General features: G+C 47.6%; 1 protein-coding gene across 1 annotated transcript in view; it reads left to right on the top strand.

The window, feature by feature from the left end:
* Positions 1-24,011, top strand: part of NDUFS5 (NADH:ubiquinone oxidoreductase subunit S5) — a 74,921-nt gene that overhangs the window by 33,862 nt on the left and 17,048 nt on the right. The window lies entirely within an intron of this gene.

Here is a 24,011-nt window from a genome sequence, read left to right on the forward strand (position 1 = left end):
CAGGTGTGGTCCTCATGTTTGGCCACAGGCTAATTTATTTTGGGTATCGTAAGGGGAAGACTTTGCCCTGGCGTTAGAGCATTGCACTTAGAGTGGCAGGTATATACCTGGAGAGCCAAGGCTTGCTGCAGCTGTTCTAGGAGCTGGCCTTCAAGAAAGTGACCTAGCCCGTGTATATTAAGGAGATCCAAAATATGTTGCGTTGCTTATAAGTAATACATTGGGAGATGATAACAGTTCGAGAGGAAGTACGCAGGAGGTTTGTTAGGACTCACCAAGGGGATCTGCAGGTTGCCATTTTACACTTTCTGTTGAACGTGTTGTGGCTGGGCCGGAAGGAACGCGATATGCCTTCACCATCTAGGCATGGTGCGCATCCTGCTACGTCCTTGTGGAGACCGCTCCACGGAGCCTGCTTGGGTGTTGTCAGGCGGACCATGGACCAGTGCAGCAAGGAGGAGGAGACTGCATTGAATTCATGCTGCAGAGGCAGTTTACGCAGCAGGTGATGTGAGGTTGTGGCTGGTGCAGCATGGAGGCCTACTTATCACGCCTGACGTTGGAGGAGCACCAGTGCCACAGCGAGTCTTGCCTGTCGTTTTGCCTTTGGACTTGTCGGCTTTCTCAACTGTGGGGATTTGGGGCCTCTGCCTCACATTACAAATACAGAAAACTGATGTAGAATCCAATCTGGGATCTTTTCATGCTGAGTTTTAGGCTCGAAATTCAAACGGGAAGTAGTTTATTATCTGTTAGCCTACTAGCCAACACACATTGTCATTAGCTAGTACTTCCTCAGTTTTCATTTTTCCCTTTTGACTGAAGAACAAAATCCACTGTAATAATACACTAGGCTTGCACAAAGGCACAACTGCTGATGTGCTTGTGCTAGCTGAAAGCCTAATCATAACAGAATTACAGCTAATCCTTCCCTTCCTAACATGGGGCCACGAAGCACTGTTGTACCAATTTGTGTGTCAGAAGGCCCTTGAAATCATTGTTGTGACACCGAGTTAAATAATGTTGTTGAAGCGTCTTAGTTTGTATATGTAAGTGTTGGCCCTAAAACTATTTACATTCATGTTGCCTTCCATCAGCCTGCCCTAACAAAGCTTTCTGGTGCTCAGACTGTGCATGGCAATCTCTTTGTAGCATCCCTTGCACGAACAGCTGCTGGATCTTATAACTATTGTACAGAACAGGGGACCCTAGTAATTGAGGATCACGTAAATGATAGACATATACTTAATAGTATATATGACCTCTGCCCAGCCGGACAGGTTTTTTATTATACAATTTTTTAGTATTATTCCATATAACATTATACAAAAGTGGGCACAGCCTGTGACCCACAAAGGACAAGACAAAACAAGTGACACAAACAATTATGTAGAAACGCTCAAACGCGGTCTGTACTCATTCATTGGTTATACAGACTAGATTACAATCATAGCAACCCATTGTTGTTCAGTATTTATGAGGTCAAATCAACATATGGTGCAGTTAGGTCGACGACGTTTCGATGCAGTTACAAAATACTTGCATCATCATCAGGACAGAAGATAATATGTCATGTTTGTCTGGAGATTTTATTACAAACACAAAGCCTCTCGTAATGACTTAGACTGGGTCCATAGTAGGTAGAATTTTGACACAGCATTAACCAGATGATTACGCTTGTCAAGGCGACTAGAGGAGAAATTAATTCAGCATTTCCATGCGTATATTCTAGGTAGTCGGAACTTCGTCATAAGGATTTGTTATTTCAGCATGATGGCTGGACGAGGGGGTTCTGGCGGCGATCACCGCCAGAACCCCCTCGTCCAGCCATCATGCTGAAATAACAAATCCTTATGACGAAGTTCCGACTACCTAGAATATACGCATGGAAATGCTGAATTAATTTCTCCTCTAGTCGCCTTGACAAGCGTAATCATCTGGTTAATGCTGTGTCGAAATTCTACCTACTATGGACCCAGTCTAAGTCATTACGAGAGGCTTTGTGTTTGTAATAGAATCTCCAGACAAACATGACATATTATCTTCTGTCCTGATGATGATGCAAGTATTTTGTAACTGCATCGAAACGTCGTCGACCTAACTGCACCATATGTTGATTTGACCTCATAAATACTGAACAACAATGGGTTGCTATGATTGTAATCTAGTCTGTATAACCAATGAATGAGTACAGACCGCGTTTGAGCGTTTCTACATAATTGTTTGTGTCACTTGTTTTGTCTTGTCCTTTGTGGGTCACAGGCTGTGCCCACTTTTGTATAATGTTATATGGAATAATACTAAAAAATTGTATAATAAAAAACCTGTCCGGCTGGGCAGAGGTCATATATACTATTAAGTATATGTCTATCATTTACGTGATCCTCAATTACTAGGGTCCCCTGTTCTGTACAATAGTCTACTGCCCAAGGACCCTAGTGAGATTCCTTTTGGGTTTCCCTTGTTCTGTCAAAACGCTGGATCTTATAACGCCACCCAAACTGGGGAAAGAAGAAGAACAGTATCCCTTTAAAGCTATCATTCACCATTGTGTAATTCCTGGAAAGTCTCACCATTGACGGCCTGTGGACCACATCTTTAGTTAAAAACAAAATCAAATCTGAATAGAAAATAATCTACGGTGCTTGCTTTTATTCTACGCTCCCACTGGAATGGCTCCCAGGATACTGTCAGATACAATCTGTAATGGATGATGTCTGCTGGAGTGCAGGTGGCTGCACCATGGCGGAGGATCTGTACCTCAACGACTCCTTTTTCTTCTTTGATGATGCCATGGAACATTATGGGGTCTTGGAGGGCCATTTCCTCCAGTATCGCACATTTCACGAAATCTGGACCACGCTCCTGAGTGAACCCGTGGAATCAAGTACGTTGTGCACGATCTTAGACCCAGGATCCTTCTCAGGATTAATATCTGGGCTGTACAAGGCCCTAAAAACGGACCACAGACTGGACCTGACCCAGACACCATTAATAGATGGGGAATGGAAACGTGCCTTGGCGCTGTTTCATGATGTTTCGAGCAATGCCTGGTTCAAACTTACACAGTTCAATTACCTACACTGCAGCTACATGACCCCGTGCGCCTGGCGAGGTTTGACCCATCGCTCTCACCTAAGTGTCCACGATGTGGCACCTCCCGGCACACTTAGTCCATGTGACCTGGGACTGCTCCATGCTCTACTCCTACTGGAGCAGTGTGCTCGACACTCTGCGAAGAGCAACGAAACTCTCAATTGAATCCTCAATTAAGCAATGTCTCCTGGGATTACTCCAGACTCCCAAGGCCACAACTCATATGCAGCATAAATTTGTTATCCTTGGGCTGGTATTCTCGAACTGCCGTGTATCTATTCACTGGAAATCGGCTACTCCTCCCCCCCCCCCAACCCCTCTCCCTGAGAAATGGAGGACGGATTTATGCGAATGGGGAGTAGCGAAAGCACGCCGGCTCCGGTCGGTCTGCACAGATGACCATGCAGGCCTAGACCTGGAGACTTGGGGTATTATGCTGGACAGTGCACAGAGGTCAAATCATTGTGACAGGACCAACACTGACTTCTCCAGGGACAAAACAGGGTCATCCACATGGCGCGGTACTCCAGGAGGGCTTCCCCCTCCACCCCCACCGTTTCCTCCCCAGTAGTCGCATAGCGACAATAACACCAGGATTCTACTCACGCTGGGGAGGCACTCCTGAGCCACATACACACATATGTTCAGATCCAGCAGACTCTCAGTCCAATGCCTGGGAGGCCCAGCAGATGAGCGAGGCCCGCACTCTTGGTCCGTCTTAAACGTAGGCCCCCGCTCAGGCACACCCCAACGGACTACAGAGATTAAAGATACGAAACGCTGCACCACGTAACAAAACCATGTCTAAATGTCAAAGAAAGACTTACTAATACAACCTACAGGAGAATGCTTATACCGCCAGATGCTGTCAAATAGCAATAATACGTTTGTACTTTTTGTTTTGTTTCAGAAAATAAGTAAATCTAAAAAGTAGTAATGTGATCACAGGATGCAACCTCAAATGGACCATTTTGGTGGTGGGGTACAAAGGGTCCCAAAAGAGCCAGGATTACAATGTAAGATTACCTCCTGTAAGGTGCCCCCTAAGGGATGCGCTCTATGAACCTGGAACCACACCAAGCCGCTCTCATAACCGGGCAACAGTATATGGCATTGATGTTTATAACATGCTATCTGTACATTGATCTAGATCTCCATACTACTAACACATTTTTTAAAAACACTTTACTACTGTAGGCTATTAACAAAATTTGAGTGTAAATTTACTGAAATGTGTAGGCTTACGTCTCCACCCCTGAAACAAGTGGTGGAACCAAAGTTAAGAGTGTAAGTTACTGCTGCAAAAAGAACCAGTAATAAGTCCAGCACCACACTTGGCCAATTACTGATACTGCAACACCCTTTCCATTGATAATAATGGAGATAGGGACTTAAAACCCCATTGGAAATAATGTTAAATTAAGTTATTTAAAAATAAATATAATTTAACGTTACAAAAATCCTTCGATCCAAACATAATATTTAAAAATATGCTACATTAAATGTTCGTTTTAAAAAGGTTATTAAAATATTTTATAATTAAATGATATGTTCGAGGCATATGAGCTGCAGATCTCATACTGTGCATTATATTGCCACCTGGTGTTGGGCTCGGATGATTGCATGTTGTTTTCAGCTTGGAAGAAGTCTTTGTAGTCACGAGATAGGTGACTCCTTCCTTGGACGATAGTACGCATGAGCATCGACTCCATCCTTAGATTTTCCGCTCCGATTCGAAATCTACTTTTCAAGTACTTCGACGTGTAAACATTTTCTTCAAACTTCACCAAATAACTTTCAATACCGATAAAAATTGACTAGAATTCATCAGCTCGATTCTGGTCGTCGTCGCTGGCCGTTGGGCCCACCCACGCCGTGAGGCCTACACCGCATGGAAAGGACGCCATTCAAAAGATGCCATGAGTGTGGAGCAAAATTTCCACACAGTGACCATCACGAGGTCTGTAACCTGTGCTTATCGCCGGAACACGACAAATCCAGCTGCACAGCCTGTGCATCCTTTTGATCGAAAAAGGTCATTCGAGATCGGAGGGCCAGTTGACTCGATATGCAGAGATCAGCTCCGGAACCAGTGCATATCTTCAACGAAGGTCCATGTGTCCCAGAAGAAGATTCTGATGATCTCCAGATCGTATCCGAGGCAGATGACTCCGATGACTCCATACCTTCGGGTCAATGCGTGAGTATCACTGCCCCTACCGAGCCCAAACACCAAAATCGAAGGCAAAGGTCAACACTCTGCCTGCGGGGCCCAGTCGAGACCGCAAAAACACTTCGAAAGCCCCGCCATCAAGCCCGCTCCGAAGAAAATAATGAAGCCTTTCGGTAGCTCCATACCAAGCAGACCGCATGTGCCGATACCACCTGCTCCCTTGGCACCGAAACAAAAAGTCCTGTCTCCGAAAGACACTCCAAAACCGTCGACTCCGAGAGACAAAGCCGCTCCGGCAACAACAAATCCGGTTTCCGATGCCCCGAAAACCGCTTCCACTCCGAAGCCGATACCCTCGATGCCGAAACACACAAAGCCTGCTTACGATGCTTCCAAGTCCACGAAACAGGCTTCAGCTCTAAAGACAATATCTTCAGTGCCGAAATCTACGCCAAAAGACTCAACATCAGCTCCTAAGGCTAAAGACAAGCAACAAACCGGTTCGGAACCGAAAAAATCGGCACCCAAGGCTGTACCTTAAGAAGAGGAGCTTTTCCAACCAGATCCTTTACAAAAAAGGATCTACATTGATCCAGAAACAGGACATGTTTCCACTACACCACACGGGAAGAGGAAGTCGGATACAGCACCTACACCTCAGGTGCCTGTGAAGAAGGACTCTGCAACATCTCCTATGCACCCTTCTTCTCCTGTATCTCCTTCTCCTCCTCTTCCTTTAAACATTTCACCTCAGAATTCTCCTCCTCCTCATGATGTTGATGATGATGAGTATAGCATGGGGGGAGGGAGAGACCCAGATGACCCTTTTCCCTACCCAACAGGTTCACCAGACTGGGAGTATCCAAACCCACAGGATGTACCAGATTTTCCTGACCCACATACATATACATCTAAACCTTCTCCTCCAGAAGACAATATTGGGTTTGGACACTTAATTAATAGGGCTGCCATCTATTATAATGTCACCATGCATTCAGATGAGGCAGAGGAAGATTTTTGAACACTCCCAAAAATCTGTGCAAATACTGCCAATGATTAAAGGAGTCATTAAGCATGCACCAGAAGTGTTTAAAGATCCACAGTATTATAATAAAAAAGATACAAGGTACTGGAAAGCGTTTGGAGGGTGTGGAAGGTGATCCAGAAAACTCTAGGAATTCCCAAGTATAACTATTACACACCTTTCTAGAAATCAAATCGTTTTCCTCATTTGAGTAGTGATAGATGCTAGACATCCTGGGAGGTCCAAGGGATTAGAAGAATTGGGAATCTCTGGGAAGGAACTGCCCCGATGGGCCGTTCCGAACCGAGATTCCGAACTGCCAAGCCATGTCTTCCCTGGACCGGAATCAAGCATCCTAGGACCGGTTTCTGGCTATCCGCCTTCATCAGGCAGGATAGCTTGACTCCAGTGGCGTAGTGAGCACGGGACCCACGTCTGGGCATACCCTTCCCACATGGATGAGTCCCGTGCTCTCCATGCCACTTGAATCAAGCTATCCTGGCTGATGACCACTGATAGCCAGAAACCGGTACTAGGATGCTTGATTCTGGTCCAGGGAAGACCTGGCTCAGCAGTTTGGGCTGGACTGTTCCCATGAGGCACAGGGTCAAGACTGATTTGCATATGGCCATGTCTTAACTGGGGTGGTGTGGTGAGCAAAATAACGATTGATTAAACCCAAATCTGTGACTGGGGTGAATGTTTTGCCATTGTGCAACATTCTGTCCATCCATTTTTGTTTTTGCATTTGTCACCCCGAGAGGGACGGGTATGCTCAGACGTGAGTCCCGTGCTCTCCATGCCACTGGAATCAAGCTATCCTGGCTGATGACGGCTGATAGCCAGAAACCGGTCCTAGGATGCTTGATTCCGGTCCAGGGAAGACATGGCTTAGCAGTTCGGGCTGGACTGTTCCCATAAGGCACAGGGTCAAGACTGATTTGCATATGGCCATGTCTGAACTGGGGTGGTGTGGTGAGCAAAATAACGATTAATTAAACCCAAATCTGTGACTGGGGGTGAATGTTTTGCCATTGTGCAACATTCCGTCCGTCATTTGTTGTTTTTGCATTGGTCTCTGAATCTAGTACAAGGAACCAGCATGACTTTTTCTCCCCCTTATTCTATTCGGTATCCTCAGTACAAAATGTAGGTTGTGGACCTGTCTCTGAGAAACTAAGTACTGTGCACACTTGTCCAACTAGAGCACTTTATGATGAGTCTTTCCAACTCATTGTTACGTTTTAAGGGAAGCGCAAGCAATGAGAACCTGATTAGTGAATTGTCAAAACCAGTAGTCCAGTCAAAAGAAACAGGTAGTGTGTAAAGCCAAAATGGGTGTGGTTTCGCACATCCCCCCCCCTTCACCACTTTAGGGCTCTTTGTTACAGCATGTATCAATTCTGCTAATCTACTCTGCACCATTGAACTCTGTGACACCGTACTCTATACCACTGCACTCTGCACCACTTCACTCAACTCTGAAACAAGCTATTGAATGCCACTGCATGCTACGCTTCTCTATTTTGCGCCACTCCACACTACGCCATTCTGTTCTATGCCACTGCACTCTGCACCAATGCGCATTACACCAGTTTACTCAAAACCAATACACTGTACAACACTACACTCTGTCACTATACTCTACATCATTGTACTCAATGTCACTTCACTCTGCACCACTCTACACCACTGCACTCTACAACACACTATTCTGCAGCATTGTACTCTGAACACTGTGCCACTGAGCTCCATGCCACTCTGTGCCACTTTACTCTATTGTAGAACGCACTGTTTCCCTCGAGATCAGTGTCTCTCCAGAGCACTCTGTGCTAAATTCAATGATTTATTCATGAAATGTGGACAAAGTTCTGTTGTATGATTAAATTCGTTCTTTTTATTTGTTCATTTTAAATTTATCACATGATTATTCTCATGGTGTTTTAACAAGTGGCCCGTTAAAACACCATGAGAATAATCATGTGATGAATTTAGCACAGAGTGCTCTGGAGAGACACTGATCTCGAGGGAAACAGTGCGTTCTACAATTTTGTTTAACCCCAAGTACAGGAGGTGTTACTCCACGGGCACCACCTACCTATATTGACTTTGACTACACCCAAACATCAAAAGGAGTGCGTACCCTTCTAACCGCATTGGTCCAAACCACTTTACTCTATGCCACTGCACTCTACTCTGCACCACTCTACGGTACGCTACTGCACTCTTCGCCAATGCACTCTGTGCCATTACACTCAATGGCACTGCACTCAATGTCACTTTAATCTACCATGCCCCACTTCACTCTACACCTGTCTACTCTACTCTACTCTATGCCAGTGTAGTCTACCCCACTCTACTATGCACCACTGCACTCTTTGCCACTGCACTCTACACCACCTCAGTTTAGGCCACTGCACTCTGCACCACTCCAGTCTACGCCACACCACTCTGCAACACTACATTCTATGCCACTACCCTATACCACTCCACTCTACCCTGCATTACTCTACTCTACTCTACTCTACTCTGAAAGAATCTACTCTATGCCACTGCACTCTGTGCCCCTCCACTCAGCGCCGCATCACTCTATGCTACTGCACTCTACGCTATGCCATTCTACTTTAAACCACTGCACTCTACAACACTTTACTAAAAACTGTTGCACCTTATGCCACTGCACCTACACTCACTACTTTGCACCACTGCAATTTACATCTCTATACTCTACAACATTCTACTCCATGCCTCTGTACTCTACATCACTCTACACCATTCCAGTCTGTCACTGCACTCACCGCCACTCTATTCTACTTTGCACCACTGCACTTTAGATCTCTATACTCTACAACATTCTACTCGCTGCACCACTCAACGCCACTTCACTCCCCGCCTCTCTGCTCTTCTCAGTACCACCCTACTCTATGCCAGTGCACTCTATCATGCGCCACTCCACTCTGCGCCACACTACAACACTGTACTCTTTGCAAATGCACACTACGCCACTACTCTATACCACTCCACTCTGCCCTGTACCACTCCACTCTGAAACAATCTACTCTATGTCACTGCAATAAACGCTACACCACTCTACACCACTGCGCTCTATACCACTACTCTATGCCACTGCATTCTACCCTGCACCACTTACTCTTCCCTGCACCACTCCACTTTACTCTACTCTGAAACAATCTACTCTGTCACTGCACTCTGCACCACTCTACTAACCTCTAAACCTCTGCACTGTACGCCAATGCACTCTACACCACTTTACTCAAAACCAGAGCACCCTACACCACTGCACCTACGCCAACTACTTTGCACCACTTCTCTTTACGCCAGCATACTTCACAACATTCTACTGTCACTGCACACTACATCACTCTGCACCATTGCACTCTACATCACTGCACTCCACACCCCTCTATTCTATTCTGCACCACTGTACTCTACGTCACTGCTCTTTAAACCATTGCACTCCATGCCCCTGCACTCTATTCTGCACCACTCCGCTCACTATACTGCACACTGCACTCTGCACCTCGCCACTCTACACCTCGCCACTCTAACCTGCACCACTTCACTCTTTCTTCACTCTATGCTACTTCACTCTACTCTACGTCAATGCACTCTACACTACTTTACTCAAAACAAATGTACTCTAAGCCAATCTACTCTGCAGCACTGTACTTAATGCCACTTGACTACTATACAACACTCCACGATACTCCACTCTATAATGCTTTACTCCATTAAAATCTGCTCCACTGACACTCTTCTCCACCATATGCAACTCCACAGCACTCTACTCCACTCTATGCCCTTCTAAGAAGACACTATTCCACTCTGTGACACTCTACGCAACTCCCTCTATGCCACTTTACTCCACTCTATTCAGTGACACACTGCTCCACTCTACCTCACTCCACTAGGAAACACTATGCCACTCTGTTCTATGAGACTCTCTGCCACTGTACTCGACGCCCCTCAACTCTACAACACTGTACTCCACTCTGACAGTCTACTCTGCTCTAGGCCACTCTATCCTACAACACTCTACTCCGCACTCTACTGCTCTACACCACTCCACGACAATCTATGCCACTCCACTCAGCTCTGACACTGTTCTCCACTCTCACATACTCCACTCTAGACCCTTTCACTCTACGACACTCTACTCCCTCCACGACACTCCACAACATTGTACACTAGTCCATAACAATCCACTTCACTCCTCTCCATGCCACTCATCTCTACTGTATGCCACACCACAACACTCCACTCTACTCTACTTTACGACACTCCACTCTCCTTTACCCCACAGACTTTTAGCCATGCACAACAGCAGCCACTCTGGTGTACAACCTTGCTAAAACATATTGGCAACACCAATAGTTCTTACATAGGCGAGACCTATTGGCTTTGCCAGTGCTTGTTTGTTGTGTGGCTGATGACAAAATGTCCAGAAGTGATCTATGCCAGCCTGTGTGCTCAGTAAATTGTTTAAAAGAAGTTTATTACTCAGATTTATTTTAGAACAACTTTAAATGCCCAACTTTTTAGCTAGTCCTCTAAACAGAATGATAGGGAAAAGGTGCAGATTGTGAGGTACATTCAACTCATTGATACAAAAATGAAGAAAAAAAAGTCACAAAAAGTAATATTTGCAACATCATTTCAAAATCTAGTTTTGCTTAGCTCATTTTATAATCTTAAATACTGCAACTATTGGAGAACAGTCAGGAGATGGACAGGTCTATTGGATCACAGACGATGACTTTGACAGAGAACGTCATATAGTCATTTGGATACTAGCTGGACCACTAGGATTTGTTGATAACATTATTTGAGAAGGCAGCAAGTTAAGAGAGGAGGATGTTTGACTTGACTACCTACCACACTGCTGCGCTCGCGCTGGCACTAGCGCTGTGTATTTTAAAACCTCCTGTTTTGTATTTTGGTTTGCTTTTGCTTGAAACTTACCCCCTGATTTTAGTCTCCTTGTCTGTAGATCGCGCCCCTCACTCCCCTCACCGCATTTAAAAAGAGCATTATTTGCCCACAAAGCACCACCACTTTGGTGGGTCCGGGTCCTGGGGCTTAACTTTGGGCGCCATCTTTGATTGGGGCATTCCATCCGGCGGCTGCTGCCATCTTGGAGCGGACTCGCGCGCTTAGGGCGGACTGGAGCGCCTATTTAAGGCGGTCCTTTGTGTGGCGGCGGTCTTGACTACCTACCACACTGCTGCGCTCGCGCTGGCACTAGCGCTGTGTATTTTAAAACCTCCTGTTTTGTATTTTGGTTTGCTTGAAACTTACCCCCTGATTTGAGTCTCCTTGTCTGTAGCTCGCGCCCCTCACTCTCCTCACCGCATTTAAAAAGAGCATTATTTGCCCACAAAGCACCACCACTTTGGTGGGTCCGGGTCCTGGGGCTTAACTTTGGGCGCCACCTTTGATTGGGGCATTCCATCCGGCGGCGGCCGCCATCTTGGAGCGGACTCGCGCGCTTAGGGCGGACTGGAGCGCCTATTTAAGGCGGTCCTTTGTGTGGCGGCGGTCTTGACTACCTACCACACTGCTGCGCTCGCGCTGGCACTAGCGCTGTGTATTTTAAAACCTCCTGTTTTGTATTTTGGTTTGCTTTTGCTTGAAACTCACCCCCTGATTTTAGTCTCCTTGTCTGTAGCTCGCGCCCCTCACTCCCCTCACCGCATTTAAAAAGAGCATTATTTGCCCACAAAGCACCACCACTTTGGTGGGTCCGGGTCCTGGGGCTCAACTTTGGGCGCCATCTTTGATTGGGGTATTCCATCCGCCGGCGGCCGCCATCTTGGAGCGGACTCGCGCGCTTAGGGCGGACTGGAGCGCCTATTTAAGGCGGTCCTTTGTGTGGCGGAGGTCTTGACTACCTACCACACTGCTGCGCTCGCGCTGGCACTAGCGCTGTGTATTTTAAAACCTCCTGTTTTGTATTTTGGTTTGCTTTTGCTTGAAACTTACCCCCTGATTTTAGTCTCATTGTCTGTAGCTCGCGCCCCTCACTCCCCTCACCGCATTTAAAAAGAGCATTATTTGCCCACAAAGCACCACCACTTTGGTGGGTCCGGGTCCTGGGGCTTAACTTTGGGCGCCATCTTTGATTGGGGCATTCCATCCGGCGGCGGCCGCCATCTTGGAGCAGACTCGCGCGCTTAGGGCGGACTGGAGCGCCTATTTAAAGTCGCTCCATTACGCACAGCGGGACGCGCAGGTGGACGCCTTCGCTTAGCCTGAGTCGTGCCGGAGTCCTGCCCGTCTGCGCCCGTCAGCGTCCTGGAGGCGTCGGGGCGGCGGTGGACGCCGGTCCGGTCAGGCGTGGGAGAGGATGATTAGCTACACCTCGGCGACGCTGCGTGCTATGCAGACCTATTCTTGCTCCTGTCGCTCGGTTTTTCCGGGGCGTTTCAAGGGTAAACGGCGTTGCCCGGGCTGCGGCTGGTCGCCTATTTGGACACCGTTCAACGTCCATAGGCGTACCGAGGCTCGTGTTAAACATCTATGCCTGCTGCTCAATACGAGGTCCGTAGGTTGCCATGCCCTGCACCTATATGATCTTCTTGTCAGGGAAAATCCCTTATGCCTTCTCCTGACCGAAACTTGGTTGGGAGAGGCGTCCAATCCGGACATTTTTTCTGCCATTCCTCCGGCATATAACATTCTCCGGCATGACAGAGTTAAGGGAAGGGGTGGTGGAGTAGCTGTGGTGGTGAAGAAGAACGTTTCCTGCTCAGTTCTCCCCCTGAATCCCATCGGGGGCTCTGAGTCCCTTGCTTTTACACTCAGACTGTCCCCGGGCCAAGCGCTTAAGGGGCTGCTGGTTTACAGGCCGCCAGGCCCTACGGGTTCCTTCTTTGAGGACCTGCAGATAGCGAGCTCCGAGCTGGCGCTGTCTACACAGCATTGTGTAGTGGCAGGCGACTTCAATTTCCATCTTGACGTGACAGCTAACCCGGACGCTATTAAACTGCTGGACATTACATCTCCGCTGGGCCTTGCACCGTTTGTGTCGGGTCCTACACATGAGAAAGGGCACACCCTTGATCAAGTTTTCTCGTCAGTCCCGATTGCTGATATCGAAACCCTGCCAGTGCTCTGGACGGATCATAGGCTGATCAGGTTTTCCGTGCTGGAGAATGGGCGGCCGGTCAACAACGCCCTCACGGTGCCTAGACCAGCCTCGAGAGCGTTGCACAGAGTTACGCCTGATATGTTGGAGCAGGCGCTCACGGAACATCCCTGCCACCTCTCGGGGGATCTGGAAAGAGATACTGAGGCTCTGCAGCTGTGGCTGACTGATAGGCTGGATGATCTTGCCCCAAAGGCCGCCCCTCGGTCCACGGTAATACGACAATCTGCGCCGTGGTTCACGGAGGCTCTACTTTATTTATTTATTTATTTTTAGCAATTTTTAAAGCGCAAACAAATACCCATTAGGGTGTCTCGGCGCTAATTCACAGAACTCACTAGAGGGTGTCAGGGGAGTCTAGACAGGGGAGTAGGAGGAAGAGAATAGCCATGTCTTGAGGCTTTTACGAAATTTTAGAAGCGTGGGAGCAGTTTTGATGTGGAAAGGTAGAGTGTTCCACAATTTGGCTGTGGCAATGGTAAAGCGTCTGTCTCCCCAGTTGGCCCTTTTAGTTCGATGGACTTTCAACAGAAAAGCTGAAGAGGACCGTAGAATTCTAAGTTGTTCAACTGGACGAAGGGCTTCTTTTAAAAACTGTGGTCCCGTATTGTTCAGGGTCTTATAAGCTATACACATAGCTTTAAATTTAATTCGGCTCCTGATGGGGAGCCAATGGAGTTTTCTGATGAACGGGGAAACAGATGAGAATTTAGGGATGGACAGTAGCGTTCTGGCTGCAGCATTTTGTACTGATTGTAATTTGTTGAGAACTCCTTCCTGCGCATTCAAAAAAAGTGAATTGCAGTAATCGGTTCTCGAGAACACTAATGTACTGATAAGAGTCTTTCCTGCTGATTGTGGAAGGTAAGGAAGCAGTTTTTTTATTTTTTTGAGGGTATAGAAAGCCGATGAAACAACGGCGTTGGCATGGTGGTGAAACGTCAGCTTGTTGTCAAAAATGACTCCCAAGTTGCGAACCTTTTCCACCGGCTGGGGTGGGGGTCCTAACTGAGGTGGCCACCACTGAGGAGACCATGCTGGGCGCAAGCTCCCGAATGTCATCACCTCCGTTTTATCGGAGTTAAGCTTGAGACAGTTTGATGACATCCAGGAGCTTATTGCCTTCATTCCCTCCTGGAAGTTGGCTGCAACAGATGTTCCATTATTGTAAACCGATAACACTAGTTGGGTGTCGTCGGCGTAAGTAGTGAGGGCAATTCCATAAGATTTTATCACCCTCGCCAAGTCCGACGCATAGATATTAAACAGCGTCGGGCTTAGCGAGGAGCCCTGGGGGACACCGCACGGGAGGGAGAAGGTGTGGGAGGTGAAATTGCCCAACTTGATGGTCTGAGGGCGGTTAGCTAGGAATGAGGCAATCAGATCTTTAGCTTTGCCTTTTATTCCTAACGCTGAGACACGGTCGATCAGAGTGACATGATCGACCGTGTCAAAAGCCGCCAAAAGGTCCAGAAGTATTAGGACTGCTGCTCCTCCCATGTCCATGGTTGTTCTAATTTCATCTGTGGCCTTTAGGAGTGCCGTCTCGGTCCCATGACCCTGTCTGAAACCAAACTGGGTTTCATCAAGAAGATTGTTATCGTTGATGAATTTGGAGAGCTGGATGTTAATAGACTTTTCAAAAATTTTGGCTGGGAAGGGGAGACAGGCGATGGGTCTGTAACTAGCTGGAAGCTGAGGGTCCAGTGTAGGCTTTTTTAGGAGGGGCTTGATAATGGCTTCCTTCCAGACTGAAGGATATACGCCCGTTGCAAACATGGCGTTGCATATAGAGGTCAAAGCAGGAGAGATTGCATCAGGGATGCGGTTTAAGATAGCTGGCGGGCAAGGGTCAAGAGGGGAGCCGGATTTGATGCTGGATACCAAGCGATGAATATGTTTCTGATCGACAGCATCAAAGGATGATAGGTAGGGCAGGGTATTAGTAGGGGGTGCCTCGGAGAGAGGAGGGGGGGCGGAATTCGTAAAGGTGATGAAGATGGATCTGACTTTTTCCTCAAAGTAGGTGGCCAAGGCATCCACTAATGACTGAGAGCCTTCTAAGCGAGGTGCCGGGGGGTTGGACAAAGTGTTGACCACCCTATAAAGTTCTCCCGCTGAGTTTTTTGCTTGCTCGATTTGAGAGGTGTAATAGCGGCTTTTTTCAGCAACTATAAGTCCTTTATAGATGACTAAGGCGTTTTTGTAGGTCATTTTATCTGCAGGATTATAGTTGTGTCGCCAGTGCCTTTCAAGATTTCTGCAGTGTTGTTTCTGCATCCGAAGGGTTTCATTAAACCATTGTGCTGATGGTGTTTTCCTATTTCGATAGGAGGATTTGGTTGGTGCTAGCTTATCACAGGCCATGTTTAGGTTCCTCAAGTAGGTAGAGTACGCTATGATGGGGTCATGCTCATCAGGAGTAAAATTTTCTTGCATCATCTCCGCTAAATGCGGTAGATTGATGTTTTTCCAGTCTCTGTATGAAGATTGGGAGGAGGCTGTGACTGTAGGATTTGGTGGATTAGTTTCTACAGTAAAGAAAATCGCTGCATGGTCTGTCCAGACGAGAGGAATAGTTCGAGTGATCTTTACTAAGGGGCTGTTGGTAAATAGACCATCTAAAGTATGGCCTGCTTGGTGCGTGGGAGAAGTTATTAATTGAGTCATGCCAACTGCTGCAAGGTCTGTTAATAACTGTGAGGTATCATGGTTATCAAGTGCTTTGAGGTGAAAATTAAAATCACCTAATAGCGTAAAATGTGTGGAATCTGCAACTGCTTCAGTTAAGTTGCCTAAATTTGCTAAAAACTTGGCTCTTGAGCCGGGTGGGCGATAAATTAGTATGCCCTTGAAGGAAGATTTGGTGGAGAGGCATAACGAAAAAAGAAGGGATTCATATTCTGGACAAGTTGAATGTTTCGTTGTAATTTTGAAGTGATCTTTATAAATTATCGCAATACCACCACCCTTCTTTATTGGCCTGTCCAATCTGCTTACGTTGTAATTGGCAGGAGTGGCTGCTCTAAAGTCGGGTCCAGAGGCTTCATCGCCCCAGGTCTCCGTGATAAACAGGAGATCCAGCTTGTATGCGTCGATCAAGTCGGCGATTTCTAGTTTATGTTTGGGGAGGGATCTGGCATTTATTAATGCAGCTTGAACCACTGACGGGACAGCTTTATCAGATGTTGCGGATCTTTTAATGCAAGTTGGACATAGGATTGGACCTAGAGTGGGATTGGAGTATTCTAGGTAAGGAGGAGCATGGGGTATTGCGGCAGTATGCTTGAGTTCTAGTAACTCAGATGATGAATATTGTAATCTCACCGTGTTTGAAGGTGGACGTGGTACTGGTGTTGCAAGGGGGGTGGCCACTGGCCTGTCCTCGGCGCGGACGAGCGCAGACGAGCTTGCCTTATGCGCGCCTTCGGCGCGCAATCGGCGCGCCCGCTGCGCTTCCGATCGTAGCACATGCTTTATTGGCCAGCGTGTGCCATGAGAAGGGGGCGTGGTCAGCGCGTGTGGGCGTGTCCGCCGGAAGGAAGGCGGCGTCGCCCTAGCAACAGTGTTGAGCGTCAGCCCTGAATCGGCTGGTCGGTCTGGTGTTGCTCGAGTGAGTCAGGGAAGTATTAGCAGCTAAAATCAAGTACACAAATTAAAATACAGTGCTAACTCCCGGCTTCCGCCTCAGGAGTGAATTCTATGAACAGGCGCTCGTGTTCAGCGCTCGCTCTTGTAGTCAGAGGGGGCGTGGTCAGCGCGTGTGGGCGTGTCCGCCGGAAGGAAGGCGACGTCGCCCTAGCAACAGTGTTGAGCGTCAGCCCTGAATCGGCTGGTCGGTCTGGTGTTGCTCGAGTGAGTCAGGGAAGTATTAGCAGCTAAAATCAAGTACACAAATTAAAATACAGTGCTAACTCCCGGCTTCCGCCTCAGGAGTGAATTCTATGAACAGGCGCTCGTGTTCAGCGCTCGCTCTTGTAGTCAGAGGGGGCGTGGTCAGCGCGTGTGGGCGTGTCCGCCGGAAGGAAGGCGGCGTCGCCCTAGCAACAGTGTTGAGCGTCAGCCCTGAATCGGCTGGTCGGTCTGGTGTTGCTCGAGTGAGTCAGGGAAGTATTAGCAGCTAAAATCAAGTACACAAATTAAAATACAGTGCTAACTCCCGGCTTCCGCCTCAGGAGTGAATTCTATGAACGTGTGGCTCGCAGCCAATGTAAGGTTGCTGAGCGGGCATGGTGCCTTCAGTACGACGGGGAGGTCAAACTTGCCTACAGGGCGGCTGTGAAGGCCTATCACCGGGACATCCTAGGAGCTAAGAAAGAATATCTTGCCAGGAGGATTGAGGCGTCGGCGAACTCCTGTAAGGAGATCTTCAACGTTGTGAAGGAGTTCACTACCCCTAGCTCCCACTCACCCCCGCCAGTATCATCGGATGCGTGGGCGTGTGATCTCGCCAGTTTTTTCACCGACAAGATCAGGGCGATTCAGGCCTCCTTCTTGGAGAGCTCGGAGGAGGGTGGCTGCGGCCCCGTGACGGGACATGGATCATCGTCCACGCCGGTCGCAGTGCTGTCAGACTTTCCTGCCGTCTCTAGCGAGGCGTCTCGGGTGCTGCTGGCCAGCCTTAAATCAGGCTCGCCACTCGACCCCTGCCCTGCCAAATTTTTGGCCGGGATGGCGGCGGTGGTGAACCCCCTGGTCAATCCCATCCTCAATGCCTCCCTGAGGGAGGGGAGTGTCCCTCGCACCTGGAAAAGGGCGATGGTAATCCCCCTCCTGAAAAAGCCTGGTCTTGATGCCGAGGTTTTGGCCAACTATAGGCCAATTTCACTTCTCCCGGCTCTGGCCAAGATCACTGAGAAACATGTCCATGGCGTCTTGTCGAGCTTTTTAGAAGACAACAATCTGCTCCATCCATCCCAATCCGGATTCCGTCCTAATTTCAGCACGGAAACGGCGTTGCTGGAGGTCTCGGAGATCATCAGGGAGACCTTGGATGTTGGTGGCAAGGCCATGTTAGTCATGTTGGACCTGTCGGCGGCCTTTGACACCGTCCCCCATGAGGCTCTCCTCGCCAGGCTTTATGACATCGGCATTAGGGGGACGGTGCTCAAATGGTTCACATCCTTCCTTGAAGGCCGCCGCCAGACGATCTGGGTCTCTCAGAGCTCCGCCGAGATGCCGCCATTGGGAGTCGGGGTTCCACAGGGCTCTGTGCTGAGCCCGTCATTGTTTATCATCTTTATGTCCCCTTTGGCGGCGGCGGTGGAGGCGTATGGGGCCCAGATCGTGTCCTACGCTGACGACACGCAACTCCTCTTCACGTGCGGTAAAGACCAGGCATGGGACGGAGAGAGTATTCGGGGCTGTCTGGGAATGGTCTTCGACTGGTTCCAGCAGAACAGTCTGAAGGCCAACTCCAGTAAGTCGGAGGTCTTATTCTTTGGCTGTGCCACCGATCCTGAGTGGCGGCAATGGTGGCCATCTGACATGTGTCCTCCCGCACAGTCATCATTGGTTGCCAAAAACCTTGGTGTCAAGCTGGACAACAAGCTTTCATTGAGAACTCATGTCCTCGGTCTGGCCGGCACCTGTTTCGGCATCTTGAAGATGCTCCGCAAGTTCCTTCCATTGCTGTCTGTGGAGCATAGGCGGATTACTGTGCAGGCGCTCATTGGATCCAGGTTGGATTACGCCAATGCCCTCTTTCTTGGCCTCCCTGATTATCTGATCCAGCGCCTGCAGGTGGCACAAAATTCTGCTGCCCGCGCCATCTTTGGCCTACGTAGGCGAGCACGTGCTTCTGGGTTGTTGCAGACGCACCACTGGCTGCCCATCCAGAAGCGGATTATGTTTAAATCTTTGACGCTGTTGCACAAAGCATTGCATGGCTCAGGCGCTGGGTACCTGCAGCGGAAGCTGGCGTTTTATCGCCCAGCCCGCTCACTGCGGTCTGAATCTCTCTTCACTGCTGTGGTTCCGCGTGTGAGGAAGGCCCGCACTGGGGGGCGCTCTTTCAGCTTCAAGGCACCCCAGTTGTGGAATTCGCTCCCACTGGCGCTACGCAGCACCTCCAATCTGCTTCAGTTCAGGAAGAGCCTGAAGACTTGGCTTTTTAATCTTTAGTTTTTTCGGGTGGGCCTTTTCTTTTTCTTGTATCTGCTTTTCATTGTTATGTTGCTATACATTGAGCTGCTTGTGGAAAGCGCCGGGACACTCTTTTAGAGTAGCCGTGCGCTATATAAACTTACTATAACATAACATAACATGTTCTTGGATAGCGGCGGTGGGAAGTGAGTAACTGGGAAACCAGTGTCGCTGGACTTGATAATTTCATTGTCCAACAACTCTTGTTACATGTTTCAGAGTGCAGTGTTTTTGGGTGGCCGAGCCTGAGGTGGAAGATTACCATTTTGTTTTGAACGCATCTTCTCACACTTAGGATTCACCCACAGGGTCCAGGCAACAATGTCTCTTGTCGTATCAAAACTAAACTATGGTAATGCTCTATATCACTGATCACCTTTATCAGTCATGAGAAGATTACAGAGAGTTCCGAACCCTGCAGCAAGAGTACTTCTAGATGGATTGCATTCTGGAATATTGAGTGCAAAAATATTATGCCGCACTTTTTTCGTAGATAAAATATTGAAAGGTAAGTGCATAAAGGGAAGTACAGATTTACTATTCTTAACTCCATGTCTTTGTACCTTGAAGATGTACATATAGTTAAGGTATGTAGATGTGGAGTTGGGTATAGAAAACCTATGCATATTTTAACCTTTCGATATTTTGTTCCTCAATATTTTGTCTAAGATATTAGTATCCCATGAAATTCTGTAGTCGATATTCTGGATCTACGGCTTCTACGTGTAAAGCGACAAACCCATGTCTCCCCCGCCTTGAAGGCCCCCCACTGGCACCAGTTGTCAGAGATCCTCTTTCAAGCTACTTTGTATCACCTGTAAAGAATAAATGGCAATAGAGTACTTTTCATCAGGAAGAAAATCGCAACATAAATCCAACGCAGGTGTTAGACCTGGCATCCTTGGCGTGGTTTCCCCCTATCTTTTTGCCTCTACCTCCTGTATTTTTGATGCTGTGCTGGATTTCGTTTTTGCTTTTTCAGATGCTTTGGACACTCTGCCACTGCTGATCAGTGCCAGAGTGTTAGTGCTCCCTCTGTAAATTGTTATTGTGATTGGATTTACATGATTGGCATATTTGTATCACCAAGAAGTCCCTAGTAAAGTGCACTGGGTGTGCCAGGGCTGGTGATGACAAATGCTACCAGTGGGCCAGCAGCACTGATTGTGCCAACCACATGAGTAGCCCTAAAATGGTGTCTCAGGCCTGCCACCGCAGTGCATGTGTGCAGTCTGTGAACTGCCATGTCCTCCTGGTCAGTGTCCCCACTGACCAGGCCTAACCCTTCCCTTTCTGTGCACATGGGTCTCCCCTATGGAAGGCCTAGGGTACCCCCCTGGGCAGGGTGCAGTGTATGTGAAAGGTAGAGCATGTACTAGTGCAGGTGACATGGTCTGGTAGTGAATGGCAGACATTTTCGTTTTTCACTATTGAAAGGCTACCTTGCCCATAGGCTATCATGGGGAATGCTGACTACAGTGGCTACCAGCATATATTCCCATAGGAGCAAGGTAGGACATAAAAGTCTGGGATCCCTGAACTCAGAATTTAATAACACATCTTTTAGGAAAGGTGGTTTTTAACTCCTGTGTTTGAGAACAGCACTTTTAGAAAGTTGCTGTTCTCTTGTCTGACCTTTCTTTGTGCCTTTGCCTGTTTGTGAATTGACTGTCTGGTTTGAGAGTGACAGAGGCTGGGGAGCCCCCCCAGGAGGCTGGCTGGGTCAGCCCTGGGCAGAATGACTGCAACTTAAGTGATAGGAGGAGATAGCACCTGGGCCTGAATAGGGCTGTGCCTGCCTTCCACAATGCTGGCTCCACCTCCTGCTGGGTGGCTGACGACCCTGCCCCTCACTCTGAAAGGAAAGGAGAAGCCAGGAAAGCATAGTGCTCAAGGAACACCCAGAACTGGTTCAGACCGGGCTCAGGGCCCACTTGCACAAAGAGAACAAAGACTTTTAGGGGTATAAGTACAGGACCCTGACAACAGAAAATTAGATCATCCTGTAATCAAGAAGGAACCTCTGCCAAAGAGAAATCTAAAACTGAAGAAGGAAGACTGTCCTGATGTTGCTCTGCTGGACTGACCTGCTGTTGCTTTGCTGCCAAGGAGAGGGGAAGGACTTTGCTTTGTGCTGTGTCCCCTTGCTTGAAGGAATCTCCAAGGGCCTGAGAAGAGCTGGCTCCCTGTTAAGAAGTACCAGGACCAAAATGACTTCACCCCAGCTTCCCTGAACCCTGCTGAGAGAGTTCTGTCCTTCCTAGAGTGCTTGGGCCAGTTGTGGTGCCGCTGGAAGTTGTACCCGTGTTGGGAAGCTGGAAACCAAGCTTTTAAAGACTTTCTGCAAGTTTTGTTGCATTGCTCGCTTGCGGAGCACATCCCGACAGTGCGAGGAAATGACCGCTGCTATGAAGGGCGGGATCTACGCAGCGTCTGTTGCTGCTGCCAGCGCCGTCACAGCCTTCGTTTGCGGGACGCACCAGATTGGTGCGGGAAGATTACCATCGCTGCGAGTGCCGTCGCAGAGCCTGTCGTCGCTGGGTGAGGTCGCTGAACTGCTTGGTTGCGGACCGCATCACGTCGCTGCGAGTGTCGTCGCAAAAGCCTTCGCTTAAAGGAGCTACGAGAGAGAGATCACCGCTGGTTCGCCCATAGTCGCCCCGGAGATCGTCGCAACTCCAAATATCATCGCATCGTGCCTTTGCGGGAGAAAAACTTCCTATGGAACCTACCCATGGAATCCATACAAGTCTGCCTTCCTCCCCATACAGACCGGTTTCGTCGCAACACGCCCGCTGCTCCAGCGGGGTTGTCGCAGGGCCTTCCAAGGGTCTCAGGAGCAACGCATCGCTTGTTTTTCACCGCACCAGCTTCTGCTTTGGAACTTTGTCGCTTCTAAAACGTACTGTTAAAACGTGACACAACTGTGAACTTTTCACGCAACTGGGGATTCTTTTATCGCAACCTTAAGAACTCTTTTGCAACCATATTCTTGAACTGTGTATGTTGGATTTTTATCGTTTTGGTCTTGTGTAGCTTAGATTAAATACCTTTATTTTTCTAAACTGTTGTGGAGTCAGTTTGTGGTGTTTTCACTTTGTTACTGTGACTGTTGGTACAAATACTTTACACATTGCTTTTGGATAAGCCTGACTGCTTGTGCCAAGCTACCAAGGGGGTGAGCGGAGGTTATCTAAAGAGTGTTTCCTCCTTATCCTGACTACAAGCAAGGGTCCCTATTTGGACAGTGGTACCTACCTCTGCCAACTAGAGACTAGAGAGTTCTAAGAACAAGAACCTACGCTTTTGACTGGCACCCATCGCAAAATACCAGCATACAAGAACAAAAACGTGGGAGGCACGTCTTTCTCCGTGCAAAAGGCTAAACTATGTAATTAGGTACCGTCAAAAATTAGATCTACTGAGAACGAATTATCTCTGCATCAAAAGACCAGTCGGGCTTGTTCTTTCCTACATGATCATAATACTCATAACACAATAATCTACAGCAATAGTATGAACAAGACCTAAACGGAAAAAACTATAACTTCTGCTTTGTTTGAAATTATTTATATCATACACATCTGTATATGCCAATGTATATAGGCATTAATTTGTATTGTGTATGTATGTGTATCTAATCTTTTTACAAGGATGCACCGTTATGTATGTATTTGTGAATGCATATATATGCATGTATGTATCTATGTTTAAATAAAAAAATCGTATTTATATTTATGCATTACATGTATATTTGTGTAAGATATGTAACTGTTATGCTCATCAGTATAGATTTTCTATAGAGATGCACTTATGTGTGCGTTTGTAAATTTGCATATAAAATGCATGAATGTGTGTGAATAAATCTGTAATATAAACTGAAAAAACCAAAGGCTAAAGTAAAGGGAAGCTATAGTTATGTGGAAATTTCTGTTAAAACATACCATTTTAAAAGAATAAACCACTGAAAATCACCCAATTGTCTGTAGTGATCATCACTCGTGCCCAAAAGTAACTATAACTCTCAGAAGTTATTTTTACTTTAGTGCAGGAGTTACTGTTACTCTGATGGCAGTGCATTTCTGGCTGTAGATCTCAGAGCGGAATCTGCGAGGTTTCTTGGAGGTTTCAGAGATATGATAGAAGAAGTTCAGTCCAACTGGCTTCTTCATGGCAGTTATGTGCATGCCTTGGTGCCAGTGGAGTTAGTGCTTTTTGTGCTTTTCCATTTTATGCATTGATTTTCAAGTATTCTGCAGTCCATTGGTTAAATCTTGGTAGAAACAGCTGGTCTTCTGTTGGTGATCTAGGAGTGAGATGGTGTTGAGGTGGATCAGTTTGTTGAAGGCTTTAGAGAGCCAGAGGTTGGGCTGTTGCAATTCTAATCGGAAGTAGATTGCCAATGT

This window comes from Lissotriton vulgaris, chromosome 2_1, assembly GCF_964263255.1.
Source record: "Lissotriton vulgaris chromosome 2_1, aLisVul1.2, whole genome shotgun sequence".
Taxonomy (NCBI): domain Eukaryota; kingdom Metazoa; phylum Chordata; class Amphibia; order Caudata; family Salamandridae; genus Lissotriton; species Lissotriton vulgaris.